The 22,205-nt window shown below is 42.4% G+C and overlaps 1 protein-coding gene across 2 annotated transcripts in view; it reads left to right on the top strand.

Annotated features, from left to right (window-relative positions):
* Window positions 1–5,976: 5,976 nt before the first annotated feature.
* Window positions 5,977–22,205, top strand: part of LOC106561385 (tetraspanin-9) — a 308,158-nt gene continuing 291,929 nt past the window's right edge. For both annotated transcript variants that reach the window (XM_014125280.3, XM_082957325.1), the window contains exon 1: window positions 5,977–6,260. The gene's annotated coding sequence lies outside the window, so the exon portion shown is untranslated. The remainder of the gene's footprint in view (window positions 6,261–22,205) is intronic.

Here is a 22,205-nt window from a genome sequence, read left to right as displayed (position 1 = left end):
GTCTAGTGCCCTACCTGTGACTGTATATACGGACCATAACCCCTTAGTGTTTCTCCACCGTATGTACAACCAGAACCAGCGCCTTATGCGTTGGGCTCTTATTGTACAAAATTATAATTTGGAGATTTGCCACAAAAAGGGTTCTGAAAATATGTTAGCAGATGCTTTGTCTCGTGTGTAATAATTTTTGTATGTTTCGGAAGATTGACTTTGATTTTGTGAGTATTCATTGTAGATACTTTTGTTTAAACTGTGTACATACTTTTGGTCGCAATCCCCCCTGGGGGTTGCTCTTTTAAGGGTGGGAGTGTTACGGATACAAGTGTGTATCCTGTGTTTCTTTTCTCTCCTTCTCCCCTCACAGGTGACAATCATCAGTCCCCAATCAGAAGACACCTGTTCCTTTTCCCTCAACCAATCACAGTCCCTTTCCCTTGGTTTAAAAACCCAGTCAGTTGTTTTCTCCCCAGCTCATTTTTATCTCGCGAGCTCATTTTTATCTCGCGAGCTCATTCTCACTCTGTGATCAATCTTTGTGCTCATTCGCTCTTGTGTCCAATCTCTATCTCCCTGTGTCTCTCTCTCTCTGTATTGATCTCTTTTGTTTTTGCAAACTACATGTCACATTTGTCCGGTAATCCTGTGAGTATTGTTTTGTTATTTGACTGTTTGTTTGTTTGGTGGGAAAAGGGGGTACCAAGACAAGTTGCCCATGGGCATACATTACCCGTAGGAATACTGTGTCTAAGTACCCTAGTTAGAACTGGGCGGACCACCCACTGTATTTTTGGTTAGTTAGCTAGCTGTTGTTGAAATAGGCTAGTCTAGCTTAGGGGTGGTTTTGGATTATTGTTTCGTTGCTTGGGTCCAGCTCAGCCCCTTTTCCCACACCCCTTTACCGTGTGTTTAAAATAAACCTTTTGAGTTTGACGATTATAATTTGCATGATTTATGTTACGGGTCTCGTATCCATCCCCCCTAGACCGCTGGGCCAAAGGGGTTCGTAACACCGGCGTTTCCGATCAACTCTGGGAATGTAGAACGGAGATGGCCGAGACCGCCGCAGTAGAGACAGTAGCCGTCGCGCATGCGCCTGTCACGTTCCTGTGGGCTCAGATGTGTGCGTCCCAGCTCCCTGAGCTCCTCAAAGCTGGGCTCGGGGGGGTTGGGGTGCTCCGGAAACTGGGATGTGTCAAAAAGGCGCTGTCTCACACGTTCTCGGATGCCAACCCTGATGGCCAGCGTTACCAGGGACTCAAGGTCCTCTCCCAGTTCCCGAGTGGCCAGTTCATCCTTGATGGAGTTAGACAAACCCTGGTGGAAAGCGGTGACCAGTGCCTCAGTATTCCACCCACTCTTGGCGGCGAGGGTGCGGAACTCAATGACGAAGTCAGCCACTGGTCTGGCCGCTTGGTTGAACAGTCGGCTATCCGCTTCTCGTCCACCAACTGGGTAGTTGAAGACTCGTCGCAGCTCGGCAGTGAAGGCTAATATGGAGCTACAGGATGGTGGCTGCTGTTCCCACACCGCCATTGATCACGCCAGGACTTTGCCCAAGAGTAGAGAGATGATATAGATAATCATGTCCCAATCAGTGTGGAACGAGGAGGACTGTAGCTCTAACACCAAAGAGCACCGCAGGGTCCGGAGGGTCTCTGATATTTGGGAGAGTTGTTCTTGCTGCCGCCCCAGCAGTGCTCCTTGCTGGGTTATAGCATTCTGGATCTGGGTGATCTCTGCTGGGTCCATGTTGAGGCAGAAGCTTGCTGTGACGTGGTGAGGTTGGACCCAGGTGCAGAGAAGAGACCAGACAAGGAATCAGTGGTTAAGGATTAACATAATACTTTACTGAGAAACAGTAGCCACAGGATCACACAAACTTGAAAAACAACAAACACTAAATCTAAAATAAAAAAATAAAAAAATAAAAAAATAATATATATATATATATATATATAATAATAAAAATAAAATTAAACTGTAAACCTCACTCAGGAAACAAACACACACAGTAAACAATTCAAGCTTCTGCAAAGGACAACAGAAAACACACCTCTTTTAACAGGGAAATCAAAATGAGTAAATAGTTCACACCTGTGTGTCATTAATGTCTCTAGGACGGTTTCTGCCGCCCTCTGGTGACAGGTGGAACCATGAACAAGGCCGTTAACCCACTGTTCCTAGGCCATCATTGAAAATAAGAATTTGTTCTTAACTGACTTGCCTAGTTAAATAAATGACAGTTTCAAATGAGATGTAATGATTATTCTTATCATCATAAGAACATCTAGATTTCGGGACCACTCCCCATTCCCTACAGATGAACTGTTTGGATCTTTGGTTTGTATTTATCTCACAGTATTGTTATAGGAGAGGCAGTACACTATACTCAACACATCTCCCAGTATTGGGAAATAACTGAAAGGAATTTCATTCTGAAGCACAGAAAACCCTTGCCATACCCTGGTTGGGAATGCATTTCAGTCATAGTGACTTCCAACTCATACAGTTGTGTGAAACCTGCCAGCAGAAACTATGTAGTGGGATAATGGAGTGTTGTAAAGCAATATCTTCTGCATTAAAATGGGCCCATACAGAGGCAGAACAAAGCCTGGCATGGTGAGCTTGATTTACAGTAGTCAGGAGCAGAAAATCAGGGAGGGAGACTCCTGTTCTGTATGGAGGATTTCCACAAAACTCAACATGCTGGTGGCCATAAGTTATGGTCCTTCCACTACAATAAGCTTCATTACAGTACTTAATACTATATTTAGTTGGGCTCTACATACATATTCCTTTCTGTCAGCATCTGAACCTAAGTACCTGTCTTTGTCTTCATTTTAATGTCTGAATGTAAGCTGTTACCTCCTGCAGTTAGGGTTGGTGGAGGCTCCATTAAGAGGTTTTTAGTGAGCTGTCAGGTTGTCAGGTTTTTAGTGAGCTGTTTTTAAAGAAATGGAGACTGATTTCCACTCAAATGGTTCCATACATGTGTTGTTTAATGGTTATGCCTTTTAGATATGTCTCGATAACACACTGTTAGTACGACAGTGGATATCTCTCCACAGGTCGTATTGATCTCACTTTTCCCACTTTGTCAGTGCTTTCACGTGGTAATTTTGAAGGAAAACTAACAAGGGATAATTCTATTTTGAAACTCATGGGCAGAGTTGGGCGTGCCAGTAGAGTTGGGGGTGCCAATAACAACTGCATGGTAAACATATGGAAATTGCTGTTTCACATAGTGGATCTGATTCTCACCCTGATGATAATGGTAGGAGCTTAAATATCCTGTATAATACCTACTGCCTTTGTGTCCTTGCGCAAGGCACTTTACCCCTAAGCAACCCCTGCGCTGCTCCCAGCCTGTGATGTGTGTGTTGTGTGTCAAATTGGGTATTGTACAACTAAGCAGGGTTGGTCCTGGTCAGTCCCTGGATGGGAGACCAAATGCTGCTGGAAGGGGTGTTGAAGGGCCAGTAGGAGTCACTCTTTCTTCTGGTCTAAAAAAAACATCCCAATGCCCCAGGGCAGAGATTGGGGACATTGCCCTGTATAGGGTGTCATCTTTCGGATGGGACGTTAATCGGGTCTCCTGACTCTCAGTGGTCAATAAAGATCCCATGAGGCTTATTGTAAGAGTAGGGGTGTTAACCCGTGTCCTGGCTAAATTTCCAATCAGGCCCAATTACCATCATGGCCACCTAATCATCCAAAGCTTACAATTGGCTCATTCATCTCCCCGCCTCTCCCCTGTAACTATTCCCCAGGTTGTTCCTGTAAATGAGAATGTGTTCTCAGTCAACTTACCTTTAAAAATAAGTCAAAAGAATATGCAGACAAATGAACCAATAAAGCAAATGTTGTATTACTGTATTGTATCTAATATCTTCATGTCGTAGGCCTAAAGGGAAGTCAATTGCATTTACAGTTGAAGTTGGAAGTTTACATACACTTAGGTTGGAGTTATTAAAACCCGTTGTTCAACCACTCCACAAATTTCTTGTTAACAAACTATAGTTTTGGCAAATCGGTTAGGACATCTACTTTGTGTATGACACAAGTCATTTTCCCAACAATTGTTTACAGACAGATTATTTAACTTATAATTCACTGTATCACAATTCCAGTGGGTCATAAGTTTACATACACTAAGTTGACTGTGCCTTTAAACTGCTTGGAGAATTCCCGAAAATGATGTCATGGCTTTAGAAGCTTCTGATAGGCTAATTGACATTGTTTGAGTCAATTGGAGGTGTACCTGTGGATGTATTTCAAGGCCTACCTTCAAACTCAGTGCCTCTTTGCTAGACATCATGGGAAAATCAAAAGAAATCAGCCAAGACCTCAGAAAATAATTGTAGACCTCCACAAGCCTGGTTCATCCTTGGGAGCAATTTCCAAACGCATGAAGGTACCACGTTCATCTGTTTAAACAATAGTACGCAAGTATAAACACCATGGGACCACGCAGCCGTCATACCGCTCAGTCTCCTAGAGTTGAACATACTTTGGTGCGAAAAGTGCAAATCAATACCAGAAAAACAGCGAAGGAGCTTGTGAAGATGCTGGAGGAAACAGCTGCAAAAGTATCTGTATCCACAGTAAAACGACTCCTTTAACGACATAACCTGAAAGGCCACTCACCAAGGAAGAAGCCACTGCTCCAAAACCGCCATAAAAAAGCCAGACTACGGTTTGCATCTGCACATGGAGACAAAGAGCCTACTTTTTGGAGAAATGTACTCTGGTCTGATAAAACAAAAATATAACTGTTTGGCCATAATCCCCATCGTTATGTTTGGAGGAAAAAGGGGGAGGCTTGCAAGCCGAAGAACATCATCCCAACCGTGAAGCACGGGGGTGGCAGCATTATGTTGTGGGGGTGCTTTGCTGCAGGAGGGACTGGTGCACTTCACAAAATAGGTGGCAGCATGACGAAAGCAAAGTATGTGGATATATTGAAGCAACATCACAAGACATCAGTCAGGAAGTTAAAACTTGGTCACAAATGGGTCTTCCAAATGGATAATGACCCCAAGCATACTTCCATACTTCAAGTTGTGACAAAATGGCTTAAGGACAACAAAGTCAAGGTATTGGAGTGGCCATCACAAAGCCCTGACCTCATTCCTATAGACATTTTTTGGGCAGAATTGAAAAAGTGTGTGCGAGCCATGAAGGCCTACAAACCTGACTCACTTACACCAGCTCTGTCAGGAGGAATAGGCCAGAATTCACCCAACTTATTGTGGGAAGCTTGTGGAAGGCTACCCAAAACATTTGACCCAAGTTAAACAATTTAAAGGCAATGCTACCAAATACTAATTGAGTGTATGTAATCTTCTGACCCACTGGGAATGTGATGAAAGAAATAAAAGCTGAAATAAATCATTTTCTCTACTATTATTCTGATATTTCACATTCTTAAAATAAAGTGGTGATCCTAACTGACCTAAAACAGGGAATTTTTATTGGATTAAATTTCAGGAATTGTGAAAAACTGAGTTTAAATGTATTTGGCTAAGGTGTATGTAAACTTCTGACTTCAACTGTATTTTATGGATCAAAAGTAGCAGTAGCACATTAGTAACTTATAAAACAACATTGGGGTTTAGGCATTTGGTTTACCTATAGACTAGGCCTACTAATGTCGCTTGTGACAAAACACCGAAAGGTCACCTATGTTATTTGACAGGAATAATTCATTGTTTAACAATACTTCAATTCCCTAGGACTGAAGAGTCTGCTTTCAGATATTCACTCTACGGGATACGATCTGTGAGTCATATTACATCAATTCCACTCAATGGCAAAAAACAAGGATTGTTAAAAAATTAACGGTTCAGTTTTGGAATATAGTGGTCCCTGCAAACATCAAATTCCTAAATAGACGTTCGTATCACGTCTGTAGCGGTCAGTAAACTAAGCTTCTCCTCTTTTCTTCCCCCAGCATGCTCTATTTCCTTATCCAACGGGAGAAATAGGAGGTCAGTATTAGCAAGTAAACGAGACTCAGAAGTAGGCTACAGAAAGTCCCAATTTACGTCTTTGCTAAATACCTCGTCAACCTGGGCACCCTATGGAGGGACAGCTCGAACAAATTTTGAAACAGTAGGCTATATCTCGCTGTAGAAAACGGAATGAAAACTTTGTTCATTGCTTGCAAGTTCCCAGGCATGTTTTTTTCTGGATTTGCTCTGCGCTGATACAAGTCTGACAGTTTACATCAAAGTAATTTGTAAGGAGATTCTCGACAGGTAAGACCGCATATTAAACTCTACATTATATTGTAGTAATTCACAGTACTGTTTTAGACAATTAATGGGTGTTTCGTTGTTGACTATGACAGTTCAATAACTTTACCAAGTTTGCTTATAGCTTTGTTTAGCTGAGCTGCTGATTTCACGAGCTGTTAGGGCTTCATACAGAGCATGTATAATTTGTTACAATGCGACAAGACACAACGGTTATGTTGTGTAGTCTACCATAAAATAACATCACGTTCACATGATGGCTACTAAATACAAAATCAAATGTAGCCTCATAAAGTCTGAAGAAACATTTATAAGCATAACATTGAAATGTACTTTTCGGGAAGACGTTTTCACATCTGATTAGCCAACTAGTGAGCATACAATTTGCATACAATTATGCCAACAGAAATTGCTGCATGCATCATTCCTAAAGGAATGCATAGGGGTTATGCCTCTCTTAAAGAGACCTAAGCAATGTTAAGTATCAAGACATAAATTCAGAGCACTTTGAGGAGGAACAGCTGAGAGGCTGCTAGTGCTGATCTAGTATGTGGGAAGCATGCCTTGTCGAACAACTGTCTTCTAGCTTGAACAACTGTCTTCTAGTTTGAGTGCCATATTGATTGTCTGTCTGTGTTGCAAAGGATGTGTCTGAAGCACAGATGAAGCCTGTTTATTGCTTTAACAATGTTATCACGTCTGTATCAATGGCTTTTCAGACCAATATATGACAGAGTCAGAGCATTCATTGTAGAGATCGACCGATTAATCAGCATGGCCGATTTAATTAGGGCCGATTTCAAGTTTCTATAACAATCGGTAATCAGCATTTTTGGAAGCCGATTATGGCCGATTACATTGCATTCCACGAGGAGACTGCGTGGCAGGCTGACCACCTGTTACGCGAGTGCAGCAAGGAGCCAAGGTAAGTTGCTAGCTAGCATTAAACTTATCTTATAAAAAAACTATGAATCTTAACATAATCACTAGTTAACTACACATGGTTGATGATATTGCTTTTACTGCGTTGCAAATAATCAATGCGGTGCCTGTTCATTTATCATCGAATCACAGCCTACTTTGCCAAACGGGTGATGATTTAACAAGCGCATTCGCGATAAAAGCACTGTTGTTGTACCAATTTACCTAACCATAAATATCAATGCCTTTCTTAAAATCAATACACAAGTATATATATTTTTTTGTTTAACCTGCATATTTAGTTAAAAGAAATTCATGTTAACAGGCAATATTAACTAGGGAAATTGTGTCACTTCTCTTGTGTTCTGTGCAAGCAGAGTCAGGGTATATGCAGCAGTTTGGGCTGACTGGCTCGTTGCGAACTGTGTGAAGACCATTTCTTCCTAACAAAGACTGTAATTAATTTGTCAGAATGTTACATATTTATGACATAACATTGAAGGTTGTGCGATGTAACAGCAATATTTAGCTCGATAAAATATTGAACGGTTCCGTATTTCACTGAAAGAATAAACATTTTGTTTTCGAAATGATAGTTTCCGGATTTGACCGTATTAATGACCTAAGGCTCGTATTTCTGTGTGTTTATTATATTATAATTAAGTCTATGATTTGATAGAGCAGTTTGACTGAGCGGTGGTAGGCAGCAGCAGGCTCTTAAGCATTCATTCAAACAGCACTTTCCTGCATTTGCCAGCAGCTCTTCGCAATGCTTGAAGCACAGCGCTATCAACTCCCGAGATTAGGCTGGCAATACTATAGTGCCTATAAGAACATCCAATAGTCAAAGGTATATGAAATACAAATGGTATAGAAAGAAATAGTCCTATAATTCCTATAATAACTACAACCTAAAACTTCTTAACTGGGAATATTGAAGACTCATGTTAAAAGGAACCACCAGCTTTCATATGTTCTCATGTTCTGAGCAAGGAACTTAAACGTTAGCTTTTTTACATGGCACATATTGCACTTTTACTTTCTTCTCCAACACTGTGTTTTTGCATTATTTCAACCAAATTGAACATGTTTCATTATTTATTTGAGACTAAATAGATTTTTATTTGTATTATATTAAGTTAAAATAAGTGTTCATTCTGTCACATCCTGACCAGTAAAAGGGGTTATTTGTCATTGTAGTTTGGTCAGGGCGTGGCAGGGGGTGTTTGTTTTGTGTGTTTTGGTGTTTTTGGTTTAGGTTCTATGTTTTCTATTTCTATGTTTAAATCTAGTTTTCTATTTCTATGTTGGGTTTTTGGTAGGACCTCCAATTAGAGGCAGCTGGTTGTCATTGTCTCTAATTGGAGGCCATATTTAGTTGAGGTTTGTTTCACTTGTGTTTTGTGGGTGGTTATTTCCTGTATAGTCTGTGCACCTTATGGGACTGTTTCGTCATTTGTTTCTTTTGTTTAAGTGTTATTTCTAATAAATTAAGAAGATGAGCACTTTACCCGCTGCGCCTTGGTCCTATCCTTACGACGCCCATGACACATTCAGTATTGTTGTAATTGTCATTATTACAAATATATATATAAAAATCGGCCGATTAATCGGTATCGGCTTTTTTTTGGTCCTCCAATAATCCGTATCGGATTTCGGCGTTGAAAAATCATTATCGGTCGACCTCTAATTCCTTGTTTAGCCTATAACCATTGTCATTCCTTTTAAAGGACGATCTATAGTTCAACCGATATCAACCCGGTCACCCCCACCTGTTTTAGGTAAACAGTTGAGGGCAGGAGAAATGTAACCACTCTCAAATTCATAGATGGAGCTATGGATGCAAGGACTGACCATCTATAAGATCAAAATAATAGTTTATACCATGTTTTGAGGCTATACAGTTTTTTTTACAATAAAACAATGGAATACAACATCTTTGTAGTTGGGTTTCTGATGGGGTAAGAAATAAGTTAGAGGCATTTATAAGTAATATTCCTCAAGACTGCGGATTGTCCCAGATTTGTGGCTGTCTGGATCCCTGCTGTTATTATTATTATTTTTCGATCTTCCCTGCGACCTGCCCTGTCTGGAACGGAACTGTGAGGAGTAACAGCGAAACCTACATTGTTACCATGACAAAGACCAAAGTCGGTGGGAGTACTGTTGAGGACAGTGGTGTGTCTCTATCACAGGTGAACGATCTATTAAATGAACAAAAATAGTTCTACAAGCAGTTGTTACAACAGCAAGAAAATAGGGTTTTGTTCATATACTGCTGGAGTCAACTATTAAAATAATGGACAACCTGACCAGAGAGGTCTAGGACTTGAAGAACTCATCGAGCTCACAGGGTCAGCTCAATGAGTTTAAACAGGAGAATGGCAAGATGACAAGTCATTGAGAAAGGACATCAGTTCTGTATGTGAATCCATGAAAATCTGATTTCTCCGTCATTGTTATCTCGAGGGACAATCAAGGTGGAACAACATGGTTGTGGATGAAATCTCAGAATATTCACATGAGACCTGGACGGAGTCTGAGCACAAAATGATGGAAATGATCCCAGAGAAAACTGAAGATGGACCACAGGAAGATTGAGGTGGTGTCATGCCCTGACCTTAGAGAGCCTTTTAATTTCTCTATTTATTTTAATTTCTCTATTTGGTTAGGTCAGGGTGTGATTTGGGTGGGCATTCTAGTTTTTCTATTTCTTTGTTTGCCGGGTATGGTTCCCAATCAGAGGCAGCTGTCTATCGTTGTCTCTGATTGGGGATCATACTTAGCCAGCCTTTTTCCCACCTTAGTTTGTGGGATCTTGTTTTTTGTATAGTTGCTGTGTAGCCTGCAGCACTTTATGTTCGTTTTGTATTTTGATGTTTTGTCTGTGTTTATTTTAAATAAAAGTAAAATGTTCGCCTACCACGCTGCACCTTAGTCCAATCTTTACGACGAGCGTAACATTTGGAGCTCGCCCACAGGACTGGAAAACCCACCAGGTGACAAACCCAGGCCGATAGTGGTCAAGTTCCTGAGGTTCAAGGACAAGGTAGTTGTTCTGGAAAGAGCCAAGAACTTGAAAGGAACATATATAGTGCATTCAGAAAGTATTCAGACCCCTTCTCTTTTTCCACATTTTGTGACGTAACAGCCTTATTCTAAAATGGCTTGAAGAACATTTTTCCTCGTCAATCTACACACAATACCCCATAATGACAAATTGAAAACAGTTTTTTTTTATTTGCACATTTATAACAAATTTAAAAACATACCTTATTTACATAAGTATTCAGACCCTTTGCTATGAGACTTGAAATTGAGCTCAGGTGCATCCTGTTTCCATTGATCATCCTTGAGATGTTTCCACAACTTAATTGGAGTCCACCTGTGGTAAATTCAATTGATTGGACATGATTTGGAAAGGCACACACCTGTCTATATAAGGTCCCACAGTTGCATGTCAGAGCAAAAACCAACCATGAGGTTGAAGTAATTGTCCGTAGAGCTCCGAGACAGGATTGTGTCGAGGCACAGATCTGGGGAAGGGTAACAAAATATTTCTGCAGCTTTGAAGTTCCCCAAGAACACTGGCCTCCATCATTCTTAAATGGAATAAGTTTGGAACCACCAAGACTCTTCCTAGAGCTGGCTGCCCGGCCAAACTAAGCAATCAGGGGAGAATGACCTTGGTCAGAGAGGTGACCAAGAACCCGATGGTCACTGTGACAGAGCTCCAGAGTTCCTCTGTGGAGATGGGAGAACCTTCCAGAAGGACAACCATCTCTGCAGACGGAAGCCACTCTTCAGTAAAAGACACATGAAAGCCCGCTTGGAGTTTGCCAAAAGGCACCTAAAGGACTCTGACAATGAGAATCAAGTTTCTCTTGTCTGATGAAACCAAGATTGAACTCTTTGGCCTGAATGCCAAGCGTCACATCTGGAGGAAACCTGGCACCATCCCTACGGTGAAGCATGGTGGTGGCAGCATCATGCTGTGGGGATGTTTTTCAGCGGTAGGGACTGGGAGACTAGACAGGATTGAGGGAAGGATGAACGGAGCAAAGTACAGTGAGATCCTTGATGAAAACCTGCTCCAGAGCACTAGGACCTCAGACAGGGCTGAAGGTTCACCTTCCAACAAGACAACGATCCTAAGCACACAGCCAAGACAATGCAGGAGTGGCTTCGGGACAAGTCTCTGAATGCCATTGAGTGGTCCAGCCAGAGCCTGGACTTGAACCCAATCAAACATCTTGAGAGGATCTGCAGAGAAGAATGGGAGACATTTCCCGAATACAGGTGTGCCAAGCCTGTAGCGCCATACACAAGAAGACTCGAGGCTGTAATCGCAGCCAAAGGTGCTTCAACAAAGTACTGAGTAAAGGGTCAGAATACTTATGTAAATGTGATATTTCAATTTGCAAACATTTCTGAAAACCTGTTTTTTGTTTTGTCATTATTGGGTATTGTGTGTAGATTGAGGGGAAAAACCCAATTTAATTCATTTTAGAATAAGGCTGTAACATAACAAAATGTGAAAAAGTCAAGGGGTCTGAATACTTTCCGAATGCACACACACACTACATGTTAATGTTTTTAAATGTACTGTATGTAAATTGTAATGTATTTTTTGTTGTATAACCCCCGTAAGACTAGATGTCACCATTGGCTTTGGCTAATGGGGATCCTAATAAATCAAATACAAAATCAGATGGTGCCTTTTAAATGCATTTCTTGCATTTTCCATTGTCCTGGATCTGATATGTTTCCTCAAAAGCACTTGGTCAACATTGTCAACAGCCACATTTTTGGCTTTAACCTTTATTTCCATAGACAGTTGGTCCTGTTTTTTTATTGAGCTCTTAAAGCTGAGCCATGGTCAACTTTTGGGGTGCATCTCATTCCTTCAATGCATTCTCCAGATGTTATGTGCATTGCACTTTACATGCTTTGAAGCATATTCAACGGTTCGCTTGTAGGCCCATTGTGGGTGACCACTCAATATACTGTACAATGTCTGCCAAGCCTGTACAAACATTTTGTTCAGACATTTTCTAATCGATCAGTCTTTGTCAAGTGTTTTCCAAGTCCACTTAAACAGACCAATGTCCCTTCATACCAAATTTTGCCATACATTCGGATTCTTCACCCTCTCCAGAGGGAAGTGTTGGAAGTCACAGTTGAGAAAGCACAAATCAAATATCATTTTTTTATTCTCCAATTCATATGCCCAATACAGAAGTCAGAGTACGCCTTTTCTAAATAAGGCTAATGATCTATGGGGAACTGTTTTTGCTTTTCTCTCTGCCTTTACACACGGCTGTCTGGTTCACATCCTTGCTCTGGCAGAGGGAATTAATTTACCTTTGTTAAGTCTTCTGCTTTGCAGTTGACCCCACGTTTTCTCAAACTCTTCCTGCTCTAATGCTGGCCATGGGTCAGTGACCTCTTAGACCTGTAACTGAGGAGAAATGTCAATTTCCTGTTTTATGTCCTTCTCGGAGGAGTGATGTGAATATGTAGACAACATGTGAAGATGGATGTGTTCTTTGCTACATACCTCATACATCATATGGATATCTCCCATTTATCCCTTACAAGGAAGGCCCAGGGATAATTAATAGCAATGCCGCACCCAAAGACAAATGACCTCACTCCAGAACCCTCATCTGTTTTTCATTGTTTTAAACCCTTCATTGGGCTGGTTTACTTAATGAAGGCAATATAAAACTGCCTTCAATGGGCACTGTGCACAGCAATCCCTCTCCATGACTATTTGGAATGAATGATCATACTCTGTGCAGCTCATAGAACTCCTCAGATACGCTGGTTAATTCACAGCAGCAGTTTTAGACAAACAGCAGCAGTCCCAATTAGGGTTGGAAACTTTACGGTAAATTTCCGCAATTTTTCAATGGGAAGTTACGCCCTGGAATTTGGGGGATTTTGCTTAAATTCATCAATAAAGTTAGCTTATGACAGTGAACCTTTTTTGTGTGATACACATAAGGCAATTCTAGTTCTTGTGGCATATTTTGCTTAAACTATCCTCAATTCGATGGAATTGCAACCCTCTGCATGCACAGTGCATTCTTCCACCACATATACAGCTGATTCTCAAGATCTTGCACACCAATGAGATGCTATTGAGCCCACACTACTACACTGTCTGAGCCAAGGACTACATGCTTTCTGGTAAGTTTTGATTACAATACTGAGTGGGGTGAATATATTTCATATGACATACATAATTTTTTTTGTTAACTAGTAAGTAGTAGCCTACAGCAAAGTGTGTTTAAATCATTTCTAACTTGTTAGCAATTTCTGCTAGTTAGTTCTTTGCTACCATGTGGGTTTTAGCTTGCTTGAGCCTGCTAACTGAGGAGTGTTAATTCACCTGTTTCCATACATGTTTCATTTTAAAACATTTATCTTATAAAGGACTTGTTTAATCTGACTGCTTAACTATACTGCTCAAAAAAATAAAGGGAACACTTAAACAACACAATGTAACTCCAAGTCAATCACACTTCTGTGAAATCAAACTGTCCACTTAGGAAGCAACACTGATTGACAATAAATTTCACATGCTGTTGTGCAAATGGAATAGACAACAGGTGGAAATTATAGGCAATAAGCAAGACACCCCCAATAAAGGAGTGGTTCTGCAGGTGGAGACCACAGACCACTTCTCAGTTCCTATGCTTCCTGGCTGATGTTTTGGTCACTTTTGAATGCTGGCGGTGCTTTCACTCTAGTGGTAGCATGAGACGGAGTCTACAACCCACACAAGTGGCTCAGGTAGTGCAGCTCATCCAGGATGGCACATTAATGCGAGTTGTGGCAAGAAGGTTTGCTGTGTCTGTCAGCGTAGTGTCCAGAGCATGGAGGCGCTACCAGGAGACAGGCCAGTACATCAGGAGATGTGGAGGAGGCCGTAGGAGGGCAACAACCCAGCAGCAGGACCGCTACCTCCGCCTTTGTGCAAGGAGGAGCAGGAGAAGCACTGCCAGAGCCCTGCAAAATGACCTCCAGCAGGCCACAAATGTGCATGTGTCTGCTCAAACGGTCAGAAACAGACTCCATGAGGGTGGTATGAGGGCCCGACGTCCACAGGTGGGGGTTGTGCTTACAGCCCAACACCGTGCAGGACGTTTGGCATTTGCCAGGGAACACCAAGATTGGCAAATTCGCCACTGGCGCCCTGTGCTCTTCACAGATGAAAGCAGGTTCACACTGAGCACATGTGACAGAGTCTGGAGACGCCGTGGAGAACGTTCTGCTGCCTGCAACATCCTCCAGCATGACCGTTTTGGCGGTGGGTCAGTCATGGTGTGGGGTGGCATTTATTTGGGGGCCGCACAGCCCTCCATGTGCTCGCCAGAGGTAGCCTGACTGCCATTAGGTACCGAGATGAGATCCTCAGACCCCTTGTGAGACCATATGCTGGTGCGGTTGGCCCTGGGTTCCTCCTAATGCAAGACAATGCTAGACCTCATGTGGCTGGAGTGTGTCAGCAGTTCCTGCAAGAGGAAGGCATTGATGCTATGGACTGGCCCGCCCATTCCCTAGACCTGAATCCAATTGAGCACATCTGGGACATCATGTCTCGCTCCATCCACCAACGCCACCTTGCACCACAGACTGTCCAGGAGTTGGCGGATGCTTTAGTCCAGGTCTGGGAGGAGATCCCTCAGGAGACCATCCGCCACCTCATCAGGAGCATGCCCAGGCGTTGTAGGGAGGTCATACAGGCACGTGGAGTCCACACACACTACTGAGCCTCATTTTGACTTGTTTTAAGGACATTACATCAAAGTTGGATCAGCCTGTTGTGTGGTTTTCCACTTTAATTTTGAGTGTGACTCCAAATCCAGACCTCCATGGGTTGATAAATTGGATTTCCATTGATTATTTTTGTGTGATTTTGTTGTCAGCACATTCAACTATGTAAAGAAAAAAGTATTTAATAAGATTATTTCTTTCATTCAGATCTAGGATGTGTTGTTTAAGTGTTCCCTTTATTTTTTTGAGCAGTGTATTTATATGTACATGGAATTGTATTAGTTTTTATTTTTACAATGTTTTTTCGATCCTTTACAGGAAAATGCCAAGGGCACTATCTGATGTGTGGAGACATTTCACTGCAGCTAATGTAGAAGGAAAAGCTGTGTATATTTGCAAAAACTGTGCCAAATCATATGTGAAGAATGCAACAAAGATGCAGAATCATCTGGCCAAGTCCATGAAGTTTCCTCAGTGCTCACAACAAGCAACCTCTGACAAAAGACCCTCTACTTCTACTCGAGGTGAAAATTATGAATCAGACACCTTATTGATAGGAACAGCTCATGGTCCTCCTGGAATCAGAAGTTTTTTTGACTCAATCGTGGAACGTAGTCAGAGAAATGCTGATGAATGTCTTGCTCGAGCTGTGTATGCAACTGGTTCACCTCTGATGCTCACAGGCAATGTGTATTGGAAGAGATTTATGAATGTTCTTCGCCCAGCATACACCCCTCCAACCTGAGATGCTTTATCTACTAATTTGCTGGATGCCGAGTTCAACAGAGTTCAAGTGAAGGTCAAGCAAATCATACAGAAGGCAGATTGTATTGCAATCGTCTCTGATGGGTGGTCGAATGTTCGTGGGCAAGGAATAATTATCTACATCTCCACCCCTCAACCAGTATTCTACAAGAGCACAGACACAATGGACAACAGACACACCGGTCTCTACATTGCAGATGAACTGAAGGCAGTCATCAATGACCTTGGACCACAGAAGGTATTTGCACTGGTGACAGACAATGCTGTGAACATGAAGATTGCTTGGTCTAAAGTGGAGGAGTCCTACCCTCACATCACACCCATTGGCTGTGCTCCTCATGCATTGACTCTGCTCCTCAAGGACATCATGGCACTGAAAACAATGGATACACTCTACGAGAGCCAAGGAAATGGTTAGGTATGTGAAGGGTCATCAAGTTATAGCAGCAATCTACCTCACCAAGCAAAGTGAGAAGAATAAGAGCACCACATTGAAGCTGTCCAGCACCCGTTGGAGTGATGTTATCATAATGTTTGAGTCTCTCCAAGAAATGGCCATATCATTCTGCCAATATGGACAGCCCCATCAAGAGGATCCTCCTGGATGATGTATTTTGGGAGAGAGTGGGAAGCAGCCTGAAACTCCTGAAACCTATAGCAGTAGCCAATGCACGGATTGAGGGAGACAATGCCATCCTGTCTGATGTTCAGACTCTGCTTGCAGATGTAAGAGAAGAAATCTGTACTGCCCTGCCCACCTCACTGTTGCTCCAAGCAGAGGAAACTGCAGTTCTGAAATGCATAAAAAAGTGTGAAGACTTCTACCTGAAGCCCATACACGCCGCAGCGTACATGTTGGACCCCAAGTATGTTGGCAAGAGCATCCTGTCTGATGCAGAGATCAACAAGGTCTATGGTGTCATCACTACTGTGTTTCGCCTCCATGGCCTGGATGAGGACAAGGTTCTTGGCAGTCTGGCGAAGTACACTTCCAAGCAAGGGCTTTGGGATGGAGATGCAATATGGCAGTCGTGCCAACATATCTCATCAGCCACCTGGTGGAATAGACTTTGTGGATCGAAGGCTCTGTACCCTGTTGCCTCCATCATCCTCAAAATCCCACCAACATCAGCCACCACAGAGCGCAACTGGTCCTTGTTTGGGAACACACACACCAAAGCATGCAACAAGCAAATCTGAGGCGTTTTGAGCCTGACAACGAGCCGTCCTCAACAAGGTTGGAAAGTGGCAGTAAAGAATAGACCTCAGAGTCTGATGTTCAAGTGGTGGACATTGAGGAGGTCCAGGGAGAAGACATGGAAGCCTGAGAGGAAGACAACCAAAGCTTTAGTTTCTAGACTTTTTACAGATGTACAGTTGTGGCCAAAAGTTTTGAGAATGACACAAATATTAATTTTCACAAAGTCTGCTGCCTCAGTTTGTATGATGGCAATTTGCATATACTCCAGAATGTTATGAAGAGTGATCAGATGAATTGCAATTAATTGCAAAGTCCCTCTTTGCCATGCAAATGAACTGAATCCCCAAAAAACATTTCCACTGCATTTCAGCCCGGCCACAAAAGGACCAGCTGACATCATGTCAGTGATTCTCTCGTTGACACAGGTGTGAGTGTTGACGAGGACAAGGCTGGAGATCACTCTGTCATGCTGATTGAGTTCAAATAACAGACCGGAAGCTTCAAAAGGAGGGTGGTGCTTGGAATCATTGTTCTTCCTCTGCCAACCGTGGTTACCTGCAAGGAAACACGTGCTGTCATCATTGCTTTGCAAAAAAAGGGCTACACAGGAAAGGATATTGCTGCCAGTAAGATTGCACCTAAATCAACCATTTAACCGGATCATCAAGAACTTCAAGGAGAGCGTTTAAATTGTTGTGAAGAAGGCTTCAGGGCGCCCAAGAAATTCCAGCAAGTTGATTCAGCTGCGGGATCGGGGCACCACCAGTACAGAGCTTGTTCAGGAATGGCAGCAGGGAGGTGTGAGTTCATCTGCACGCACAGTGAGGCAAATACTTTTGGAGGATGGCCTGGTGTCAAGAAGGGCAGCAAAGAAGCCAATTCTCTACAGGAAAACCATCAGGGACTGTGTAACGGCCGTCGAAAGGAGTAGACCAAGGCGCAGCGTGGTGAGTGCTCATCATTAACTTTTAATAGAACACTTTCAACAAAACAAGAAAACGAATGACAGCTAAACATTTCTGTCAGGAACATGAACTAAACAGAAAGTACCCACCCACAAAACCCAAAGGAAAACAGGCTGCCTAAGTATGGCTCCCAATCAGAGACAACAATATACAGCTGTCCCTGATTGAGAACCATACCCGGCCAAAACAAAGAAATACAAAACATAGAAAAAATGATATAGAATGCCCACCCTAGTCACACCCTGGCCTAACCAAAATAGAGAACAAAACCCTCTCTATGGCCAGGGTGTGACAGACAGACTGATATTCTGCAAAAGGTACAGGGATTGGACTGCTGAGGACTGAGGTAAAGTCATTTTCTCTGATGAATCCCCTTTCCGATTTGTTTGGGGCATCCGGAAAAAAGCTTGTCCGGAGAAGACAAGGTGAGCGCTACCATCAGTCCTGTGTTATGCCAACAGTAAAGCATCCTGAGACCATTCATGTGTGGGGTTGCTTCTCAGCCAAGGGAGTGGGCTCATTCAAAATTTTGCCTCAGAACACAACCATGAATAAAGAATGGTACCAACACATCCTCCGAGAGCAACTTCTCTCAGCCATCCAGGAACAGTTTGGTGACGAACAATGCATTTTCCAGCATGATGGAGCACCTTGCCATAAGGCAAAAGTGATAACTACGTGGCTCAGGGAACAAAACATCAATATTTTGGGTCCATGGCCAGGAAACTCCCCAGAGCTTAATCCCATTGAGAACTTGTGGTCAATCCTCAAGAGGCGGGTGGACAAACAAAAACCCACAAATTCTGACAAACTCCAAGCATTGATTATGCAAGAATGGGCTGCCATCAGTCAGGATGTGGCCCAGAAGTTAATTGACAGCATGCCAGGGCAGATTGCAGAGGTCTTGAAAAAGAAGGGTCAACACTGCAAATATTGACTCTTTGCATGAACTTCATGTAATTGTCAATAAAAACCGTTGACACTTATGAAATGCTTGTAATTATACTTCAGTATTCCATAGTAACATCTGCCAAAAATATCTAAAGACACTGAAGCAGAAAACTTTGTGGAAATGAATATTTGTGCCATTCTCAAAACTTATGGCCACGACTGTACAGTTGAAATCGGAAGTTTACATACACTTAGGTTGGAGTCATTAAAACTCGCTTTTCAACCACTCCACAAATTTTTTGTTAACAAACTGTAGATTTGGCCAGTCGGTTAGGACATCTACTTTGTGCATGACACAAGTAATTTTTCCAACCATTTTTTACAGACAGATTATTTCACTGTATAATTCATTGTATCACAATTCCAGTGGGCCAGAAGTTTACATATGCTAAGTTGACTGTGCCTTTTAAACAGCTTGGAAAATTCCAAGTAATGTCATGGCTTTAGAAGCTTCTGATAGGCTAATTGACATAATTTGAGTCAATTGGAGGTGTTCCTGTGGATGTATTTCAAGGCTGACCTTCAAACTCAGTTCCTCTTTGCTTGACATGGGAAAATCAAAAGAAATCAGCCAAGACCTCAGAAACAAATTGTAGACCTCCACAAGTCTGGTTCATCCTTGGAAGCAATTTCTAATGCATAAAGGTACCACGTTCATCTGTATAAACAATAGTACGCAAGTATAAACACCATGGGACCACGCAGCCGTCATACCGCTCAGGAAGGAGACGCATTCTGTTTCCTCGAGGTGAACGTACTTTGATGCGAAAAATGTAAATCAATCCCAGAGCAACAGCAAAGGACCTTGTGAAGATGCTGGAGGAAACAGGTACAAAAGTATCTATATCCACAGTAAAAGGACTCCTATATCGACATAACTTAAAAGGCCGCTCAGCAAGGAAGAAGCCACTGCTCCAAAACCGCTATAAAAAATCCAGACTACGGTTTGCAACTGCACATGGGGACAAAGTTCGTACTTTTTGGAGAAATGTCCTCTGGTCTGATGAAACAAAAATAGAACTGTTTGTCCATAATGACCGTCGTTATGTTTGGAAGAAAAAGGGGGAGGCTTGCAAGCCAAAGAACACCATCCCAACTGTGAAGCACGGGGGTGGCAGCATCATGTTGTGGGGGTGCTTTGCGGCAGGACGGACTGGTGCACTTCACAAAATAAATGGCATCATGAGAAGGAAAATTAGGTGGATATATTGACATCAGTCAGGAAGTTAATGCTTGGTCGCAAATGTCACGACTTCCGCCGAGGTCGGTCCCTCTCCTTGTTCGGACGGCGTTCGGCGGTCGACATAACCGGTCTTCTAGCCATCGCTGATCTTTCATTTTCCATTGGTTTTGTCTTTATTTTCTACACACCTGGTTTTCATTATTCAATTACACGTTCATGTATTTAACCCTCAGTTTCCCCCATGTTTGTTGTGCGTGATTATTTCTATGTTCAGTTCGGTTCATGATGGCTGGTTTTTCCACGGGTGCTGTGTTCACCCGTGCGTAATGTTGGTTATTGGTCAAGTGTATTTGTTTACCTTGTGCCTTTGTTTTTTGAGTAAAGTACATTGCTCACTCATTTTGCTCTCCTGCGCCTGACTTCATGCACCAGCTACACTCACCTTCTGACAGCAAATGGGTCTTCCAAATGGACAATGACCCCAAGCATATTTCCAAAGTTGTGGCAAAATGGCTTAAGGACATCAAAGTCAAGGTATTGGAGTGGCCATCACAAAGCCCTGACCTCACTCCCATATAAAATATGTGGGCAGAACTGAAAAATTGTGTGTGAGCAAGGAGGCCTACAAACCTGACTCAGGGTAGCCTTCCACCAGCTCTGTCAGGAGGAATGGGCCAAAATTCACCCAACTTATTGGGGGAAGCTTGTGGAAGGCTACCCAAAACGTTTGACCCAAGTTAAACAATTTAAAGACAATGCTACTAAATACTAATTGAGTGTATGTAAACTTCTGACCCACTGGGAATGTGATGAAAGAAATAAAAGCTGAAATAAATCATTGTCTCTACTATTATTCTGACATTTCACATTCTTAAAATAAAGTGGTGATCCTAACTGACCTAAGACAGGGAATTTTTACTAGGATTAAATGTCAGGAATTGTGAAACTGAGTTTAAATGTATTTGGCTAAGATGTATGTAAATTTCCGACTTTCAACTGTATGTTGAAAACGTTTTTGCGAGATGGGATGGATCGTTGGGGAATCATTCAATATTCCCTTTCTTTTGTTGTTCAGTGAAATCATCCCATGTGAAGAGTCAACTCATTTAATAAAATTTCAATTCGTAACTAAATCTTTTTTCTGTTTGTTTTGGAAGGACTTAATTGCAAATTATTGTCTTCTTATGATAAGGTAAAACGTTTGTTTCTGTCTCCGTATGATGTGGTAAATATATCCAATGCAAAAAACATCTACATTTAAATGGTTTTAATATTAATTTGCATATATTTCCGTTAATTCCCATATATTTCCGTTAATTCCCACGGAAAGTTTCCACCTCTGAATATTCCCCAAAATGTTCAACCTTAGTCCCAATGATGTTTATTTTGCCTCTGTGTCCCATAGGCTACACTCATAGTGACCAGCTTGAGCCCTTTTCCGCTGCCCCTTCATGAAAGTTCCCATTCTCTTGGACAGTCTGAACAGCACTGGGTAGATCCCATGCCACTGGGCCACAAAGGCTGCTATATCAGCATTTTTTTTGTCCCTTTGACCTCTGGCTCAGGGTCTCAGTGCCAGTCTGTACCCTCTGTGGCTACAGCTCAGGGCCAATCACAAACAGGAACAAGGCTTGGCCTCTGTCTATTTGAGACACCCCTGGCTGGATTGGTCCAGGGGGTCAGACTCTGACTGTGCATCTACCCCTGGCTGGCTCTCAAACAGCAGCTCAGATCACACCCATACTTTTCAGACTGCTCATTTCAGGATTGAAGACAGTAAATGTATCCATGTTTTTCTGTGCTGTAGTGCACATTTATGAAATGCTTCTCGGATGCGGCCTCCAGCTATACATACGCTGCGAGCACATTCTGTGTCTATATTTTGACACTGCTATTTGAGCAACCTCACGCTGCTGTTTTACTATTTTAGAGCCATGCATTCTGCATGCTCTTGTTTTTAAGCAGTATTTCCTTTGAAATCTCAGCGTGAACCCGGGGAATGGAGGCATCCTGTTGTGTTGCGCTTGCTATAAAATGGTAGGGAGCCTTTTGCTCGGTTCCCTTGCGGTTAATGGTATCTTGTTTAGACTGAGTTGGGTTATAGTGTTTCAGAAGTGTTGTTCTGGTGTGACTGCCAAAGCATCCCCTGCCATTAGCTCAGATTATTTCAGCTTCGG

The sequence above is a fragment of the Salmo salar genome, chromosome 10, assembly GCF_965601325.2.
Source record: "Salmo salar chromosome 10, fSalSal1, whole genome shotgun sequence".
NCBI classification, from domain to species: domain Eukaryota; kingdom Metazoa; phylum Chordata; class Actinopteri; order Salmoniformes; family Salmonidae; genus Salmo; species Salmo salar.
Note: the sequence above shows the minus strand (reverse complement) of the source record. Positions and strands in the feature narration are given on the sequence as shown.